Source organism: Anser anser (genome assembly GCF_964211835.1).
Source record: "Anser anser genome assembly, chromosome: 4".
NCBI lineage: Eukaryota > Metazoa > Chordata > Aves > Anseriformes > Anatidae > Anser > Anser anser.
The window spans coordinates 44,243,789-44,262,896 of NC_139724.1; the positions used below are offsets into that span (position 1 = coordinate 44,243,789).

The window sequence follows — 19,108 nt, forward strand, 5'->3', positions numbered from 1 at the left end:
CCAAGTCATATAAATGTTTCATTTCTACAGACAGACACACCCTCTGATGAGTATTTACCTCAGGGAACACAGTAGCTAGCCCTTTTGGGGTCAGCGTTGATCCTTTCTGAGCCACTGCAGATGAGCAGCAGAGAACGCCCCAGCCCCATGTCAGATACCCAGGTACTCTCCATGCTCTCTGCCCCAGCCTCCTGACCCAGCCAGACTTCAACGCAGAGGAAATCCAGGCAGTGACACAACTTCTCCAGCCAGTCACCACTGCGGGTGAGCAGGACTGGGCAGATCAGATCCCACCTGCCCCAAAGCCTAGAGATGCTTCAGTACAAAAAAAATGCATGCAGTGGGAACACATGGAAATACGTCATTAGGACAGGGTGGGACATTTGCTTCCCGTCCTGCTAAAGGTTTTCGGATTACAATGACAAATTCTTCCACAAGAGGACAAAAATGAGGAGACAGAGTGAGAGAGATCTCCCTCTCACCCCCATTTAGGAAAAGAGGCATCCACACAGAACGGCTACAAGCCCAGTAGTCATAGATCGTAACAGTTAAGGAGCAGGAACTTGAGAATCAAGACCTCATGTTTGGCATGCACATCTCCTGCATTCCCAGGAAAAGCTTTACCCTCCAGGGTATTGGCTATTCTGAGCTCTCTGGTCTGGCTTTGCACAGGAACGCAGTGCCAGATCCCAGAATTTTTTCCTCGCAAAAGTTTCATCCAAAGTGACAAGTTTCCATGAAAGGTTCTGATGAAAAAATGTTCTCTTGGAAAATTCCTAGCCAGCTCTAATCGTCATGTTAAATCATGGCCTCAGATTTACAGCACTTTGCTCCACACATGTTGACTGGAGCCTAGTAAAACTGTACCGAGCTATGGTTCCTCCTCCACCCCTCCTCTGGGACATGTAAAATAGTGCATCCTCTGGGTCCTATAGAAGCTCCTGGTCAAAAACGCAGTACTTTTTTTTTTTGTTTTGGGGGGGGGAGGGGGGGGTTGGTAACAAAGTCATGTTATTTATTGGTAGCAAAGCATCCAGACCCAGGTCTTTGTAACTTTCCCTTTTGTATTCACCTAGTCCTACCAAGCTGTTCTCCAAGCAAGGCCATCTCAGCTGTCCTGTGTGAATGGTGTGGCAACGACCTCACAAGCATAGGAGATTTTCTGTTGCTTGAGAAGGGTTACAAGCAACTCAAATTCTTCCCTTGCTTCTGCTGTTTCAGAAGAGTAGTGCTGTCTTCTAAATAAGCAGAGTCAGTTGGAAACTGCAGTGAATCTCCCTCCAATGTAGTGCACAATATGACTGAACTAATTCTGCAAATTCAAATATTTGAACCTCAATTCCCAGCTTTAATAGAATTTCTGCCTGCATAGAAATTAAGTCATTATCTCTTGCCAGTTTTCAACATCAAGTGAAAACGACAGTTTTCCTTCATGAGCACTAAAGATCAGAAGGCAGTCTAGGCCCCCACACTTTTACATTTTAGGAGGATTTTTTCCTGTTCTTTGTAAAGCTTGCAACCTTGCCCTTCACATTCCCGTTATTTCCTTCTTTTAAAGGAAAACAGCAAGGACTTAGAACAAAGCTAGCTCCACTTATATGCCATTCTTACCATAAACCCTGGATTCATCTTAAATTTGGGCTGAAATACGGTACAGTTGTCATATTGGCACTAGAAATTAATGATCTTCATGACTTCCTATGTGGCAACAGGCAAAGAACAGACACTGAAGGCTAAACTGTCTTGAATTATCTCATATTTGAGGTAGGCCAAGTGTAAGTACATGGACAGTTCCCCTGGAGCAAATGAAGTGCAGTAATGTGTTATTCCATGGCAGTACATTTGTATGCTAAGCCCATACACTTGTAGCTTTTGATCAGTCAAGACATAGTTGATCTGACTTTGACAAGAAGTAGCCAAAGGAAATGTGAACCCTCAGTCTCCAAGCAGATTTCTTCTTGCCCAGGTATTACAATCAGAATTACTCATTCTGAAGCACAGCTCCAAACCATCAGCCTACACAGGAAATGTACCAGCCTACCTGGAATGGGAATAGAGCCATTCAAGCGTGTTGTACAGGAAACACTGTCAAATTTAGTTTCCTCATACTTTAAGTAGTAAAGACTTGTGACACCAGAGCTGTAATCAAAGTCCTCTGATACTACTAAATTCAGAGAAATCACAGTATCAGTAAAGAAAGAGCTGCTATCATATACATCTTATAGATGTACATGGCAATCGCAAGGGCATTGTGGTGCCTCCCAGTTTCTGTGCATTCAGATAGAATAAGGCAAAGAAAAAATATCCACCTTCAAACCTCTTTTCCCTATACTGTCAAAACATCAACTACTCTGCCATCTTATCCTCCCCAGCTGAGAGCACACTGCACTTTTACAGTGTTTGTACTTGCTCTGCTTAGAATTCAATTTCCTCTGGCGATCTGCATGCAGGCAAATATTGCCAATGGCACTAATGTATATTTGTTCTTCTTGAATTGCATACAGAAATATTGTTGCTATGCGGCGAGCACAAAACAATCCAGAAGTCACCTGACATCCTCCATCAAACATTTCGGAGTCATCAAACTTAATTTCCCCTTTGTGCAATAAAACACCGAGAGGAAGCTTTAATAGATTGTATTATGTAACGGTTCTATAAAAATAGCAGGCCAGCGCTGGAGCACTTCCTTCCTGAGGCCCAATAACCTATGCTGAAAGGATACACACTGGTCTCCCTGGCAACCATGAGAGATGACACTAGGGGAAAAGCAGCAACAAAAGGACCATTTTTTGCTTAGCAAAATAAGGTCTGGCTTCAAGCTTGCAATACAGTGAATACCGAGTGCCCGACAGCGAGAGAACCGGTTAATAATTCTGCTCAGGTCTCAGTGACCTTGCAAGGCTGTTAACACTTTTCACTCCTTTTTGCTCTGCCTGTTAAAAACAAACAAACAAAAAAAATGCACACACAAAAAGCACCTCAGCAAGTAATACAGTTTGTCTTTTTTAATTTAAAATTAAGGAAGAAAGTTGAGGCAGGGCTGTTAGAGTTTCATCTGCTTGCATTTCCAGAAGCCATTCTCTTTCTTCCCTCCATTTTGTGTAGATGGCTGGATTTTCACGTTTTTTTCAAAAGACTCCTTTCTGTTCCCAAGCTCACCATGTTTGGTACCCCATTGTCCAGCAGACAGCTGTTTTCGAGACCCAGCCTTCGCATATACCCAAAAAACACACTCCCTCCCCAGGAAAGGTGATACAGCACCACGCTGAAGGCAGAACGTGGTGGCCCAGACCACATAACAACAAGGCCATCTCCCTCGCCTTACTCAGCCCTCCCACAGCCCCCATGCTCCCACGGGGAACCACAGAGAAAAGTGACAAAATGCTTTTTGTTTCAGTCCAACCATAAAGGCTGGAAGGTTCCTTGTGGCATAACCACATGAGCTTATTCTTGCCACCTTCAGCTGTCCCTGGCCCATTTTTAACCCTTGCTTGCTGCAGCAGCTCCAGCTGAGGCAGTTCTCACACCACCAAGTTGCTTTCTTCACTTGCCTCTCAGAAACTTCTGGCACATTTGAGTATTGCGTACTGCAAAGCAGCAGTGGTAGTGAGCAAACATGCATGTTTCTGAGAGGGGAAAAAAAAATCAGTTGTTTTCTCCGAAATCTGGAAAGCAGCTGTCTCCTAAGGCTCATTTTCACCCTTTATGAAAAATTCCCTTCCTCCTTCTTGTCAGTCAATAACAAGGGAGGAAACGCATTTGAACAGGAAATGTAGTGGTACATAACTCTCCTGCTGAGCAACCATACCATCTTGAAGTGATCCTGCGCTCCTCACGCAAGAGAGAGAAATATCACACATTCTGCAGAAGGGGAAACCAAGCGATGGGGAGACGAGGTGATTTATCCACAATACCTCATTACTCCAGAGCAGCAGGAAGGAGAGGAATCCAAAGCCTGACTAACATCTACCCCTCAGCAGTATCTGTAGCACTGACATACCTCACAGGCAAAACATAAAAGCATAGGTTATGGCCATGAAAGTGCCTCTCAAACTGTCCATCATTTCCCCTTCATCTGTAACAGTCTCCCTTGTGATTTCAAAGAAAATCTTTGCATCCTAACATGAACACGATAAACATTGCAACTCTTCTTTGCAAAGGAATTCACAGGTGCGAACCACTGTACGACATTTGGCATCACTCCTCACACAAAATAACTACTGCACCTAAGAATGAAAAGGTGCATTACAACAACAAACGTAGTCTCCTCACAACAGCTCTCATTTGACATAACACCCCAAAGGCAGTGCAACAACATGTTGCAAGTAACAAGAACTTCACTATCCTGAGAGGCTTTAAGAAATTTTCAGATCAGTAGTTTGCCTATGAAGGGATTTGCTCCAGACAAGCAATGTGAAAGAGCATGCAACATGTGCAAGAGCATAGTTTGGTTTTGATTTAGATTTGGTTTGGGAATTTTTTGTTGTTTTGGGGTTTGGGGGAGGGAGGGCTTTTTCTATTTGGGTGTTGTTTTTTTTAAAAGGGCACAGACTTCCATCACCAGCCCTACTCACCCATAGACACTCACACTTTAATATGTAATGGATTGGTAAGTCATATTACTAATGGATGCAAAGTAAAAGAAAATCAAAGTCCTGTGGAGATGGTCTCTAACCAACTGAACTGTGAGGTCACTATATTTAGTAAGGATTGCAAAAGGGTGTTTTAAAACAAAACAAAAAAACACACAACTCCATATCTAAATCAATAAAAAATAATTCATTTTTAGCTTTATTAAAAACAATGAAATCCCCTCTGGTGCCCTTAATCTTTCCATGTCTGCATTTACATATATATGTTTATATTAGGCTATATTTTAAAATCCTGAAAAATAATGTTACTGTGGTTTTTTCCTCTGGTTTCACAAGGCTACAGAGAGAGGCAATGTTTCAGACGGGAGCCGTCCCCATTACAGAAACAATCACAGTAAATGATCTTTCTTTATGGTACCACAGTCTCTAGAAGTCTGCTTTTAACATGTGCTGACACCGTGCCAAACTTTTTAGCTACAGCAGCATAAAGACAGAAGAAAACTTCCCTCTAATTATGTTGCTTAATATCAGGATAACAGCAAGATTTAGGGCACAGACTTTCAGACAACATTTGAAAACAAGTTCTTAGCAACTTGTGATCGCAAAAATCCTAGGGCATTTTTAAAAGTAGTATTAGGTTGTTAAGCCCAGGTATCCTGGCTGGAATTTCATTTCTGGTCATTATAGTTCACTTGTTTAAAGCATGTCTTCAGTTTTCAAGTGGATATTTGGATATTCCTCTTCATTTCCTTTTAGAAGTGAAAAGGTGTTTGCTGTGGCTGTATTTCAGCAAGGGATTAAGTCACCCCTACGTGTTACCTACTTCACGGGATCATTCACATTCCTCTAGACCTGTTCACACTGGGTGAAATTCTCCCCTGTGCTGAAGGCCAGCACACAGCCAAGGCATTGCATAAGTATTTAAGGGATTAAACAAGATTTGAGGGGTGTGTAGGCACTGCAGCTGGATAAATTTCCTTCAAGATGATTTAATTCTGACACACTGACCCTTTGAAATACATACATGAGGCCTTTCTGCAGTGTCCAGCTTAGTTAGAAACTGGTGAGAAACAAATGTTTCCATCACCTTCAAGGAAGTTACACCCACACATGCCCCTGTGCATAAATTCTACCCAGTGTGGTACGGGGACAGGTCACCAGGGTAGTGGTGCGATGCGCTGTGATTCCCAGTCCTGAGGCTAGCTCTGACAACTTGCCATAGTAAGGTAGCAACAGACCACAAGGACAACCATTGCAGAAAAGTTCAACCCCATTAACTCCAGCTGCCGAAGTCAACAGGATAGCATGGGATGGAGCCACCAAATTGCAGAGCAGTGTCAGTGAGGGAATCTGGCCCGGAGTCCCAAGAACTAGAGAGCAGAGCACTAGCACGGATGCGATAGCAGCACAGTGCACGCGTTCATTGCATCCAGCTGCACAGGTAGCATGTGTGGAGGCTGACTGGGTGATCGCTTAGCTGCTCATCGGCTCCTGCTCTACCTGCACTTGCTATTTGGGAGCTGCCAGCTAAGCAGACAGATTTGCTGACTTTGGTTCAGGCTTCATTAACTCAGAGAGAAAGCCCTCTATCTATCAGAAAAGCTTCACTCATTGCTAATCAAGCAGCACCTCTCATTTTCCATGCTACTAACAGTGCCCACTCATGCTCCTGATAGGGCGCCACTCAGACTGAACTTGCTTACAGCCTAGTTACTTAGTTACTACATTAATTAAGCACCTAAGTACCTTAACACATTAGGATTTAAAAAGACAGTATGAGTTCACTGGACATTTCCACTTCCGAGTCACAGCAAACAGCACAGAAAGAATTAAACCAGCTATAAAGACCTCAAAAAACATAACCCTCACATAAGGCAGACTATTCATTAGGTGTAAGTTCAGAGTCCAATTCTGTTTGAATTTTAAAGGCAAAAACAAACAATATATGTGCTTCAAAAAAATGTAAACACAATAAGGGCAAATTCGCAATGAAAGAACATAGTAGCTCCATAGGAAGCTGAATTCTCTGATATTTTTAAGAAAAAGCAAGCTTTAAAACAAAGTATATGTCAGTATCAGATCTTTCAGGTTTGCTTCTTGATCCTTCTGCAGTCAAAAGGTCTCACCTGATTAAAGCAGGTGCTCATACAGTAATATTTTCTAATTTGGAGCAAGAGGTTATGCACAAGACCATAAGAGCTACCACACTGTTTCAGAACAAGATATCTATGCCAACACCTTGTCCCCTGATAACAGCTGAGAGCAGATGGATAAAAAAGAGCAGAACTGGGTGAGCACAGATACCTCCCTGGCAGTCTCCCAGCAGCCAGCCATTTGAGGATCAGAGACTTCCTGTGCCAGACTTCTTTTTATCTGTTTAGTCACCCTCAATTAATTTCTCTTTCATGAACCTGTCCAGTTGACCCTTGTACCTATAAAGCACGCTATCTGGTTGCTTTAAGTAGATAGACAGGTATCCACGGTATGCGAGTCAGCAGCATTTTACTGCTACTGAAGGAAGGAAGCTGCAAACCAAGAGCTTTTGCAAGACTGCGTGCTTAGCAGCTCACGATTGCACCACCACCACCCCCCGCCACGCAGGCTACGTGATGGAATCAACAGGTAACAAGAGAACTCGATAAGACAGGTGAAATCTGCACATCTAAATGCTGCAAGTTCATAGGGACACAGCAGTTGGGAGCCTGAAAACAACTCGGGATTCAAGTTTTATAACCAGATAGCTGAGCTCAGCCTCAGAAATATCTTAATGGAAGCCGAAGTTTGCAGGCGCATCTCTATTTAAAGTGCTATAAATTTCACAATGGCAAGATTTATCGGAGGACAGCACAGAGAGGAATTACTTTCTTAGGTCCAAATCTAAGAAAGAGAAACCAGTCACCAAAACCACTGACTAATAGCCTTTAATTAGTCCTCCATTAGAAACCTGGTTGTGGTGACACAGTAAATGAAGACAAAGAAATGAGGTGGCATAGAAACGCTCCAGACACACCACTGTGATTTTGAAGCCAAAATTCCGCTGATTCTCATTACAGAAATATCTCATAAAACTAGAAATAAATCCACAAGAAGCATCAAAGCAGAAGTTACTGTCTTCTGGCACTTCTGAAAGATTCACCCACATTCCTCCTTCCTGTTGTGCCAGCCAGAACTGCAGCACTTAAGTCTTACTTGAGCATCATAAATAGCCCTTAAGTGGAATTGAAGTGATGCAAAGCAACCGTGCAGACCCCTTGCACAGGAGGGAATTTTACCATCTGTGCTCAACATGGAAACCAGTCAGCACTGCATCTGCTCAGTGGGCCATCTTCAGTCCTGCAAACAGCAACCGAACAAGATACTTTTCTCTCTGGATGTCTTTTCTGAGGTGAAATTTATTTATATATATATATATATATCACCTCAGAAATATTATATATCACCTCAGAAACCTTATAAATATATAAGCTAGTCATCCTGTGACAAAAGATTACTGCCTCTGTTTTATGAATTCAAAATGAAGTAGAGTAGAAGGAAGAAGTTGAAGACATAGAAAACCCCTTTGGAAATAGCTGGCAAGGTCTCCGAATGGCAGCCCAGGCTTTTGACTACAGAAGTACAAAGAGATTCTTGCAGACCTCTTTTATTTATTCTGCATTGGGCAACTCTGACTGTGAGACAGAAATGGCTAATCCAGGCCTGAGAACTGAAATATTAGAGGAAAAAGCAAGTCATAGACACCTAATGAGATCCTCCTAACACATATACAGAATAAAACCTGTGCAGATCGCCTACCATCTTCCGTTTGCCCTTAAAACAGGCAGAGAAGTTTCTTGCTGCCTGGAAAAGGACAGGGAGGGAGAGGTCACGATCTCACCCTTGCTCTGCACCAGTGCACATGCCTCATTCTTGGTAGGGATGTTAATGCTGTCTCTGATTTACACTCTCCAGAGACCCCTGGAAGGAATCTGCCTGAGCCAGCCAGAGCACTGCAAGGATTCCTACAGCATGTAATCCAGTAATATCATCCCAGAGCCACAGACAAGCCTTCTACATGCAGACCCGTTGCTCAGGAATTCATGCTCTCTAAAAATAGAAAACCTTACGCCTGCAAGCATATCACCCTGACACACGTTAGCTTCTGTCACCAGCAGCGTTGATGAATCTGCTACTTCTACAGCACACCACTGGGAATCTCCCCTAAAAGTCAGAGAAGATGATGGAAAAATCCAGAGACATAAGAGAATAAAATTTCTCTACTTATTTTGTTACTTTTCCAGTAAGTATTCCATTTGTAGCAAATATTTTGTGTTTTGACGGGTGCACAAAAGATGTCTCATGCAGAGACACAGTTTCTTTCTCTCCAAGAGCCTGCACCACTGCTACACAGGTCACATTCGCTCAGGGGACAGCTGTGCTCTGCATATCATCCTTCACTCTCATGAATATATCTCTGCTGAAAATTGCTATTCAAGAGCTGAGGCCACTGCACTAAACAGTGCACACAGTGCAGCTCTCCAGTAAGGGAAAACAAGCTTTACACATGCTGGGGTCTTGAACAGTTATGCACCCAAACCTATAGTGAGTGGTCTTCTACAGCAGTTTATGACAGCAATAATTTATAGACTCAAAATATGGCTGTATTGTTTAGTGTAGCAACAATTAAGACAAAATGGCTGTATTTGGAACAAGGTACACTGAAATAAAACCCACTGTTTTTCCAAACTACGCTTAACTTCAGTTTTTAGCTAATTAAGATGTTCAGAGTGTGATTTTCAGTTTGGTTTTCAAGTGCACTACCCTCTCTTTTCACCTCCATGATTCTCTCATAAAGAACTGAAAAGAAATTCTTAGCATTGTTTTCTTCCTCTCTTTCTAAATCAAGCAAAACAGAAAATAGATTCTTCCAGAAAAAAAAAAGTGCAAAATGAAACTCTCTGTGTCCTGAGGTAGACTGAGAACAGTCTACCTAAAAAATAAAAAAAAAAAAAAAAAGTCTCCACTATATCCTGGCTGCTCCTAAGTTGCAGGTTGAAGTTCTGTAGGCCCTGTGGCATTAGCTGGGATTTCCTTTAGGCACCCTCTGGATGAAATTTAATTCTGTCTCTGAATCACAATTTTAGATGTGACTTTTTTTTGCTGTTATGTAACTGGCACATCAAGGCAAACATTTGGAATAGAGCTTTGAGTGCAAGCCACATTTGTTGCTGAATAAACAAAGTTATTCCTACAAAAAAAAAAAAAAAAGTGTACTTCAAGGTATAAAACAATTGTGGTTTTTTGACCAGAGGAAAAAAAAATCCTTAGCCTCTCATTTGGATAGATACCTAGCAAGAAATACCACTGTTGTCTGAAGCACTGATTAAGGCCAAAGGCAGAGAGCAGCTAGGAGATAAGCCATTAGTCTGACCTAGCAAATCATATCCTTTGTTCATCATGTTTCCTGGGGATTTGAAACAGCTCTTCCCATTCTCTCAGAAACCAGATAAATAGAGAATGATGGCTTTAGAGCTTTTCAAGTGACAATAACAGGAGGAAAGGCAGGCCTATAATAACAGACTTTAACAAGGGTAGTACAGTTGACATAGGAACCCATATATTGGCTTATTGAGCAGATTCCTCCCCCGCAAAATAAAGTTTCCTTCTTCACATGCAACTCTAGTAAAGCTTTAGTACTTCCTATGGCCACGTCCCTAATTTAAAAATAAAAATAAATACATGCTGAAAAGGCAAAGCTACAAGACAGGGTGGGGAGATGAGGCTCGTTTTTCAGCTTTAACCGTTTCATGAGTCTTACCTGATTTCAAGTGTCTGATAAGTACCTGATATCAATTTTTAAGTATTACACTGAAAAAAAATAGGCATTAATAATGCTGCATGTAAAAAACACTTTCTGCAGTTAGAGAATAATAAAGAGCTGGAACAGAACACAACAGTCTGCTCCATTGCATCTGTTCTTACTGGTATTACACCATCAAAGCAATGCTACACTAGCACTCAGAAGAAGTGGAGATAGTGTGTTACAGCTTAATTAAGCTAAGAGAAAAATTATTTTCACTTTTCCTCCAGATGTTCCCACACTCACCATATAAGATGAACAGAAAACCCACAATAAGGTTTGTGGTTAGAGCAACAGTAAACCCATTATCAAATTTCTCTGAGACTGTTCTGGAAGTTTACGATGTAAGAGTAAAGCAAAATTTTATGCACCTCATTAGGCATATCACACACCTCTGAAAGTAAATATGACTAACCTGATTTGGGACTATCTGGGAGAGAAAGGGTTCACCAACCATAGGAAGAAATTTATTTTGCATGGTATTATAAATGAACTCTAAATTCTGCCAGCTTATTTGGACAACTCTTACATACATAAACAGCCCTCATCTTTAGTTTGGTGCCTTTAAGTTCAACACTTGTCTAAATAAATGTTGTATTCTCAAATACAGCTATACTGACAAAAAAATGGTACAATATTCCATGACACTCGACAGTTGGATAAGGAATCCTCTCTACAATGCTTCTGACAGCTACTCTGTGCAATTCAACAGATTTATCACATATTTCTGTTTATCTTTCTATAACCATACAGAAAGAAAGAAAAAACAACAAATTTAAAAACTCCAGCTAAAATGCGGTAATCTGAAGTTATTCCTGGATTTTGGGCATGTAAGAGAGACTGTAAAAACATCCTGATGGTTTGTAGTATTTCACCCTAACAGTTGCAGAACAAATAAGAAAATAAATTAGCTCTAGATCAAAAGTTGTGTGTGTTTGGGGACTTTATGGCTTTTTCCCTTTTAAAACACAAAAGACACTCCTCACTGTAAGGGAAGTTTCACAACTTTGGAGCACCTACAGATCAGTCAAGCAGAAAAATACATGTAAGATGTCCAGAACGCTAGACTGTATGGTGGCTTCTACCAGAATATATACCAGCAAATGATCTCCAGCATTTCAAGGCAATAGGACTTAAATCCCACCAGTGAATGGCTGGATAGTTCCCAATAAAATATAAAAACAGCCTCCTTTCAGAGTTTGTCCAGAAACAGGCTTGAACAAAGTCAGTGAAGAAAAACACAGTCTCATGCTGTGTATTTGCCTACTTTTAAATGTCTTGTGCCAATGGGGATCCCAGAAATTATTCTAGGAGATAGGTAGTTTCCTGAAGCACTCTTGTTGGTTTAAACAAAATTACTCCGTTTTTGCTCAACTCAAGATTCACATAAACTAAAAACCTCAGAATAATTCTCAGGTCAAAACCACGAGATCCAAAGGAAAATGGCTAATTTCACATAGTTTTGATACTGAATCATATGGTAAAGTCTCACACAGTAGTTTTTAGGAAAACGTGTTTACCCAAAAGTGGATAAACAAAATCTGTGAGGAGTTCACCCACAACTACACTTTTAAAGAGTTCATTCTTGGCACAGACGGTGACACCTCCCTTCAGCTTGAATGGAAAACTCACCTGCTTATGCCAGGACTAACTTTGGTCACTAGCATCTGCAAACATACAGCAGAGGATCTGCTTTCCCACAACTAACTGAAGTTTTACACCTTTGTCAATTCACCCTTTTTGATGAGGTACACAGCAGCAAAACAGCAGTCAATCAGGATGTGGGCTAGTTTGTTTTCAGAGAGATTCAATATGCAGCAGACACTGTGCCATATTTAAGCAATAAAGAGCACTGCTTCTGTCCATCATAAGAACTTGTTTGGAATTATAAAGACATATGGTATTTTTAGAGGCTGAAACAAACATACTGACTCACAGTCACCACTGCCAATTGAGAATAAGGCACATTTACTGATGCAACCAATGTTCCACTTCAATCCGCTTTCCCATCAAACCTCAACGTTTTATTTTAGCTGCAAAAAGGTTTATTAAAATCCTGCAGCCACATGATAACTCTCTCAACTGAGAAGTGTAGTGTGAGGCTTAAAAAAAATAAATCGATGCAATCCTGCTCCTTTTAAAAAACACCCTTTCTGAGCTGCATTCGGCATTCTGCCAAATTCATATTTTCATTTAATAAAAGCACCATAAAGTCAGTACTACAGATGTTTCCATGATTTTTACACAACCAGAATCAGGAGATCTGAGATAACATCTCCAACTCTGTCACCAACTGTAACTTCAGACAAACTACTGAATGCTTTGTGGATTGGACTTATTGTTCTTAATTTGCAGATAATAACAATTTGTATTTGTACCACAGTAGCATCTTCACCCTCTTCCCCACAAGCCTAGGTTTTCTATTACATGAGAGTAAGAGACAGCCACAGCTGACAAGCATATGTTTGTTTACCTACCCTTGTCAGCAAGAGCTTGAAGGTTAAATCCTAATACTTACCCTGTATGGGTTTGTGGTTTTTTTTTGGTGCTGCTGTTTTAATTTGTTGTACAGAAGATGATGAACATGTTACAGTTATCACTTGGTTGCAAATATACCTCTTAGAGTAAGAATATCTTTGCGAGAAGTTACCTAAACTGGGGTCCTCAGTCTTCCCTAAATATGCAGTGCTCCAAGCAAAACATAGCCAAATGAATGACACCCTGCTGTTCTCCTAGATGACAGCAAACAAAAAGCACAGGAAAAATTTATACCGTAGTGAATCATATGCATATTTTAACTGGTGGAAGCTCTGCCAGAGAATGGAAAGAAAGATTAATTTAGTTGGTTTATCCCTTCCCTCGACCTCCACACAGCCTAAAACAGTGCCTTCTTACAAAGCCTGCCCACATCCTGGCTCCCCTCCAGGAAGGCACTGGTGTATGCAGGCTGCGTATCAGACAGCACTTTGTCCTCGCCAGGATGTGGTCTGCCTTTGTAACAAGGCCTATGCAAATGGATGCCCAGGAGCCCTTGCAGCCGACTGTGGCGAATACCACTTGTTCCTTCACCAGACATAAATGAACTGTAACTAGCTCAAAGCAGAACAAACAATATAAGAAAAGAAGGGAAAACATCCAGATTTAACCAGATTAACGATAACAGCTCTCCTGAGGAAAGACTCCCTGAAGAGGAGAATTCAGGAATTGTTAGCAGCCATTAACCAAGTTTCTAGTTCATGACGTGCCATGCAGTGAAAAATACAAGTCTGTGATTTCCGTTGTAAAAGTATTTGGGAGGATTAACTTTGCAGAAGACACACTGGCCACAGTGCAAACTGCTGTCCTAAGTGTTTCGTATTTGTTTTGCATCCACAGCATCCTACTAAAAATAAAAGCAAGAGGCAAAAAATGCATACACCTGTATGGAGCTTAGCTACAAGTGCACAGCTGAACCACTGAAAAGGTCACCATTCCTCTGCTGCACTAAACTCTCTTGGCTCATCTTGAACCCTTCTTTCAGCCCTTTCACTTAGCCGAGAATACTCAACTTCAGAAAAACTGCTCCTTCGCACAAACCACAACTGCAACACATGCATTAAAAGAGAACAATGAACAGCAAGGAATTTCTAGTGTTTTTCCCTCAAACTTTCTTACTGTAGTTCTGCCATCACTCTGCTAAGGCATGGTCTTTGGAAAAAGATGAAAATCATTAATGCTGTGACTCCATTTCTGAAAGCAGAGACATTAGGGTGACTGAAATCTGAAGTACTAATACTGTACTGGAAGAATGGGTGCTGGCAGCAAGCTGTTACCTCATCAGCAGGCGTAGATCTTGCTAATTGCTTTCAAGCTGGATCACAGAGTAAAAAAAATTCTATGAAAGCTGTAAGAAACAAGGAGCAAGCAGACTAGCCTATCTCATGAGTAACACAAGAAATTCACCTCAATCCACATATGGACTCCATCACCTTGAGTAGGAAAAGAAAGTGTCAGTGGACCATTAGATCCAGATATATCACGTTCCAAGTGGCACTCTTGGAACACATTAAAGGACAGTTTTGTCCTAGCCAGCATGGCTGACATGGAAATGACTCTCTTCTCAGAAAAATACCAAGCTGTTCAGCAAGTTAAGGACTGGGACCCAAGTGTTAAAGGTCAGAGACCCCCTGCTTTCTTCACATGTCTCAGGACAACTAATGAAGAAAATAGAAAGGGGAAAGCAGAACAGTTAAGTTTTCTGGGCCCACTATATTTGCAGCATCCTCAGGCAAACAAACTCAAATGCCATCCTGACCCCAGCTGTTCCTTTTCCGTGGAAGAACTGGGGACCATTCATCTTCCTTAACTTTTGAGAACAGTTTCACTGGCAGCCAGACAGCAGAGAAAGTGCATCCAAACCACACTGACAACATCCATGAGCACGCACCAGCAGGCTTTCTGCACCACGCAGCTCGAAGGAAGGTGCTTCTCTAATCAAGAGATCTAGAGCGCAGCAACTAGGGACACTGCCCTTCAGATTTCTGAGCAATGCCTCTCCATGCTCAGTACAGAAGGGGATCAATAGCACTTCTGATTTTCACCTACTGTTCAATGACTGGGGATCTTTTTTAGTCTTAAATGCTCGCTGCTTGCACAGCTGTTAGCTGACAGGCAAGTTGCAGCTGAGGGTCAAGTCAGCAAACATAGCAAAGGCTGATGGTAGTCCAGGACACTGAGTCAATGCATCAGAACCTGTTGTAACAGGACTTCCAGCCAAACCTATTTTTCTTTTTAATCTCAGTTATAATCAACACTGGGGTTACGTGATATTCCAGAACACCCTTCCAAAAAATTAACTTTAGGTTTATAAATCTTTCTTACTCACTTACAAATCACCTGTGACTGTCTACAAAGATTTCACTCTGATAATAACACTTTTCTGTGTTATAGCACAATCTCCAACAACTTCTTGCTTCATGTTCTATTTCAGCTGCTTTTCTCTTCCCAGAGCACCACCACCTTTTTCCCCCAGCCAGTTACCTTCTGTTCCTAATGGAGATAGGGTTAAATTTACAAAGTGTTTTTATCCTAATTACAAGCCTTTCAGCTAGTACCTTGGTTTTAGCCACAGCAGGAAATGATATGCAAAATATACTTTCATGCATCTGACAGTCCCCAAAACTACCGGTCATATAAATTCTGCCAATTTACTCTAATTAAAGCTAAGCAGTGTCGTGTGTGTTTAAACGGTCAATCTGTCTTGAAGTAATTATACCTGAAGGCAGGAATACATCAGGGTTTCCTTCTCTTGGAATTAAACTCAGATGGGCAACTGAGAAACAGTCAAGGGACATTTGCTAATGATTAAATCCAAATCACATCTCCTTTCAGTGTTCGTACCAAGTACAAGCTGCTGCATGGATGCTGATGGATTTGTGGAGGAAGGAGGCAGATGGTACAAGGCACTTGTCAACACCACATTGCCTACACAAGGCTCTCTCTCACACCCACTATTGCGGAGGCTTGCACTATGAAGCAATGCACTAGGGAGTCAAAATGAGACTCTGAGACAATGTAATATATGTTCACTCCCAGTGATAAGATTTCTTGCAATTCTTAGTCATTTCATTTGCAATGTAACCGCTGCACTTACTGAGGATCTGTTTAATTCATCTTTATTGTCAACTCTGACCACCAGCACAAAGATGAAGAAAGCCCTCTTCCACATCCAGTGTGGAGTTCAGAGCTCCCTCTCTCTGCCTCTGGAAGCTCTCAAGTCTTTGCATTTCATTTTGCCTTGTGAAGTCAGCTGAGCATAGAGGCCCTGAGACTGTAAACAGATTCTTTATGGGAAGTTGTCCTTTTAAGGAGACAGCTTATACAGAAAAATGCCTAGGCAACATCAAGTTTCAATGTAAGCAAAGTTGGAAGAGCATCATATAGAGCTCCCAGAGGGCAGAAGACTGTTAAAGTCCCACCTTCCTCTCTGTAGTGTCAAAAGAAGTCTGTCAAATTTTGCCTTTTTTTTTTTTTTTTTTTAAAGAGAAGACTAAAGACTTCTAGAAATAAACAACCACATTGATTCAGTTAGCTGAAGGGTTTGGACTGCTCCATCCAAATCCTCCTTCCTGTTCTCACATACAGAGCAGGGAGCACAGAAGGCACAAAGAGAATGAGAAAAGAAAAATCATTAACCACTAGCTACACTTACACAACCATATTTTCAGTGCCACTCAACAGCATGTAACTCCAAATTCATACCGCTCCCGGCTGTGCTCAAAGACTGTTAGTCAAAAGGATGCTTACTTCAGCCTTCTGGGAGCTGACAAATTGAGCTTTCTCTCTCTGGGATCTGACTATCCCATCCTGTCACACGGGAAGATGATTATGAATGACAATGTGAAGAGTAACTTTTTAAAAAGGTGAAAAAAATCTGACTTGAATATTCCACCTAGATTCCCATCCTTTGCTGGTTCACTGAGGTGATGCCAAGATTCCCAAAAGGAGAGGGACATACCAGCAGAAGACAGTCTTCTTCAGTGAGGACCAAATTTGCTGCTATTCAGGTGATAACAGGCCTACAAAAGCTTAAATATATATATATATATAAATGTTTAATTTAAGTGCAATTTCAGCCTTCAGAAACACCACCTGAAAGAAGAAAATTATAAAAAGAAAGTCTGAAAGACCTATGCAGCTTTTATCTGTAAGCTATGATTTGACCATTAAAAAAAAAAAAAAAAACACCCCACACATAAGGCTTTTCATCAAACTTAGGCTTGCAGTCCTTTTTCAAAAACAGGTGGTACTTCAGGTCCCCTCTTATTCTCCCTGTATTCTTCTCGCCTATTTACCTATTTTACACAAAAACGATTTTATTTTAGTTGGATTAAAATATTAGTACATATGCCTATCTTTATTCCTTTATTATAATAAATTCCAGCTATACTAATCACAACAGGCCAGTTCTTCTTCCTATTCCCTGGAACTGGTCCTTTCCAAAAGTGCCAGAAGCATATTTCTTCATGTGTACCTAAAATAATCTGTTGGTAATTATCCAGCAATATCCTGGGTTTTTAAAATGCAAGCATAAACACAGCAGATATCTTTCTATGACAGAATTCACTGCTTACTTTTTTTTGTTAAAATACTTTTAGGACCTTAACCTGCTAAAACACCTGGGGTGGAGGGGTTGTTAAAAGTTACTTTGGCACTAACGAACTGACAAATAACTAGTATGGCGCACAAGAGAGAAGAGACAAAACCAAAGAACACATTTGTCCATCATCAGAGTAGGCAAAGCAGGAGCAGCTGTTTTTGGAAGATATTTTCTTGAAAGAGGTACCTCACAACAGAGTACCCAAAACTGCGCTTTCCATTCCAGTCTCTGTGGACTTCTGGTTGCCAGATGACTGTTAATCAGTACTAATTGCGAAGATGGGCACTAGGATAGGAATATCTGTCCACCATGAAGTAATCTGAGCCAGTAACTTCATTGTAGCTGATGTTACTGGTTTCAGATCACTAGCAGAAGGTATGCCTGTGGCCTAGCAATGAATAATGATAGAACACTGAACTTATCTCCTGAGATACCTAGTCTATTTTAGCTCAGCTAAAAACAGATGAACTACAACTTTTACAATCAAACCTGATTCCATTAGCCTAACCCAAGCTTGTTTCTCACTCACAGCTGTCTCGCCCTTTAAAAAGGGGGGGAGAAGAAAAAATGCCGATTAAATATCTTCATAGAGAATATTTTAGATTCCCTTCCTTCCCCCTAGCAGGGATAATGTTTGTATCTTCATCTTTTGGACATTTTCCAGAGTGCTTAACTTTGGAATTTACATGCTGTGCTTGCCACAGCAAGTGTCTCTTTAGACTAACGCTATATTGGTCTACATACTGTCACTCCTCCTTTTCCCCAGAGCTCGCAGTAATGAGTGGACAACTTCTTTGCAGTAATTGTGGTCTGTCAGAAAAAACAAAGGAGAGGAAGTGTGTATCATTTGGCTGTCTGCTTAATTTTAGCGTAACCATTCCATTTTTAGGTACGCATAGTCTACAATAGAGTGGACATATCCAAGTTTAGCACACAAAGCTCTAAATAAGACTGTTACTTTACAAAACCACAGCACAGAATAGCAATTGTTTCTAGCATGGTAACCGCAGTGATTGAGAGATGCCCAAAGTAACTTGTTTTTTAAAGGAGAAACTTCAGTGCATGGTGGTACGCTCTGAAACCACACATATAAATGGATTAGGCCATGAGCACAGCAAACAATAGTTCCATTACTTTGGCTTAAGTCTGTTTTCACAAAGCTAGACAGTACTTAAAAAAAAATCTCCTTGCTTTTTCCAATATCACTGGAGGGCAGGGTCAGGAAAGAGATATTTTCTGCAAGCGCACACCAGGATATGCTAATATTATCAAGCCTTTTGCTTTGTCGTCAGGCTATTCTTATTTTGCTTCTAATGCTACATGAATGTTTGACTGCTGTTTTCAGTCCACATAACAGCTATATTACTGGAGGTTCCAGTCTGTTGTTTTTCTTCGAAGCTAGGCTTCAGTCTTGGTTAATGTTTGCCCAGAAATATGTAATTGCGGACTTCCTCCTCATAAACCGTTCCAGAGCACCGGCTGCCATCCTTCCATGCTATTATTATCTCTGTGCCTGCAGGCTAGAGCAGGGTGTGCTCTCAC

At 41.1% G+C, this 19,108-nt stretch overlaps 1 protein-coding gene across 3 annotated transcripts in view; it reads right to left on the reverse strand.

Moving 5' to 3' along the window:
* LOC310898533 (uncharacterized protein) overlaps positions 1-19,108 on the reverse strand; it is a 264,997-nt gene that overhangs the window by 190,368 nt on the left and 55,521 nt on the right. Inside the window, exon 1 of one of the 3 annotated variants that reach the window (XM_083833765.1) lies at positions 59-17,939. The exons of the other annotated variants lie outside the window; for them this stretch is intronic. The gene's annotated coding sequence lies outside the window, so the exon portion shown is untranslated. Of the gene's footprint in view, positions 1-58; positions 17,940-19,108 lie in introns of those variants that run through there. 3 annotated transcript variants of the gene reach the window in all.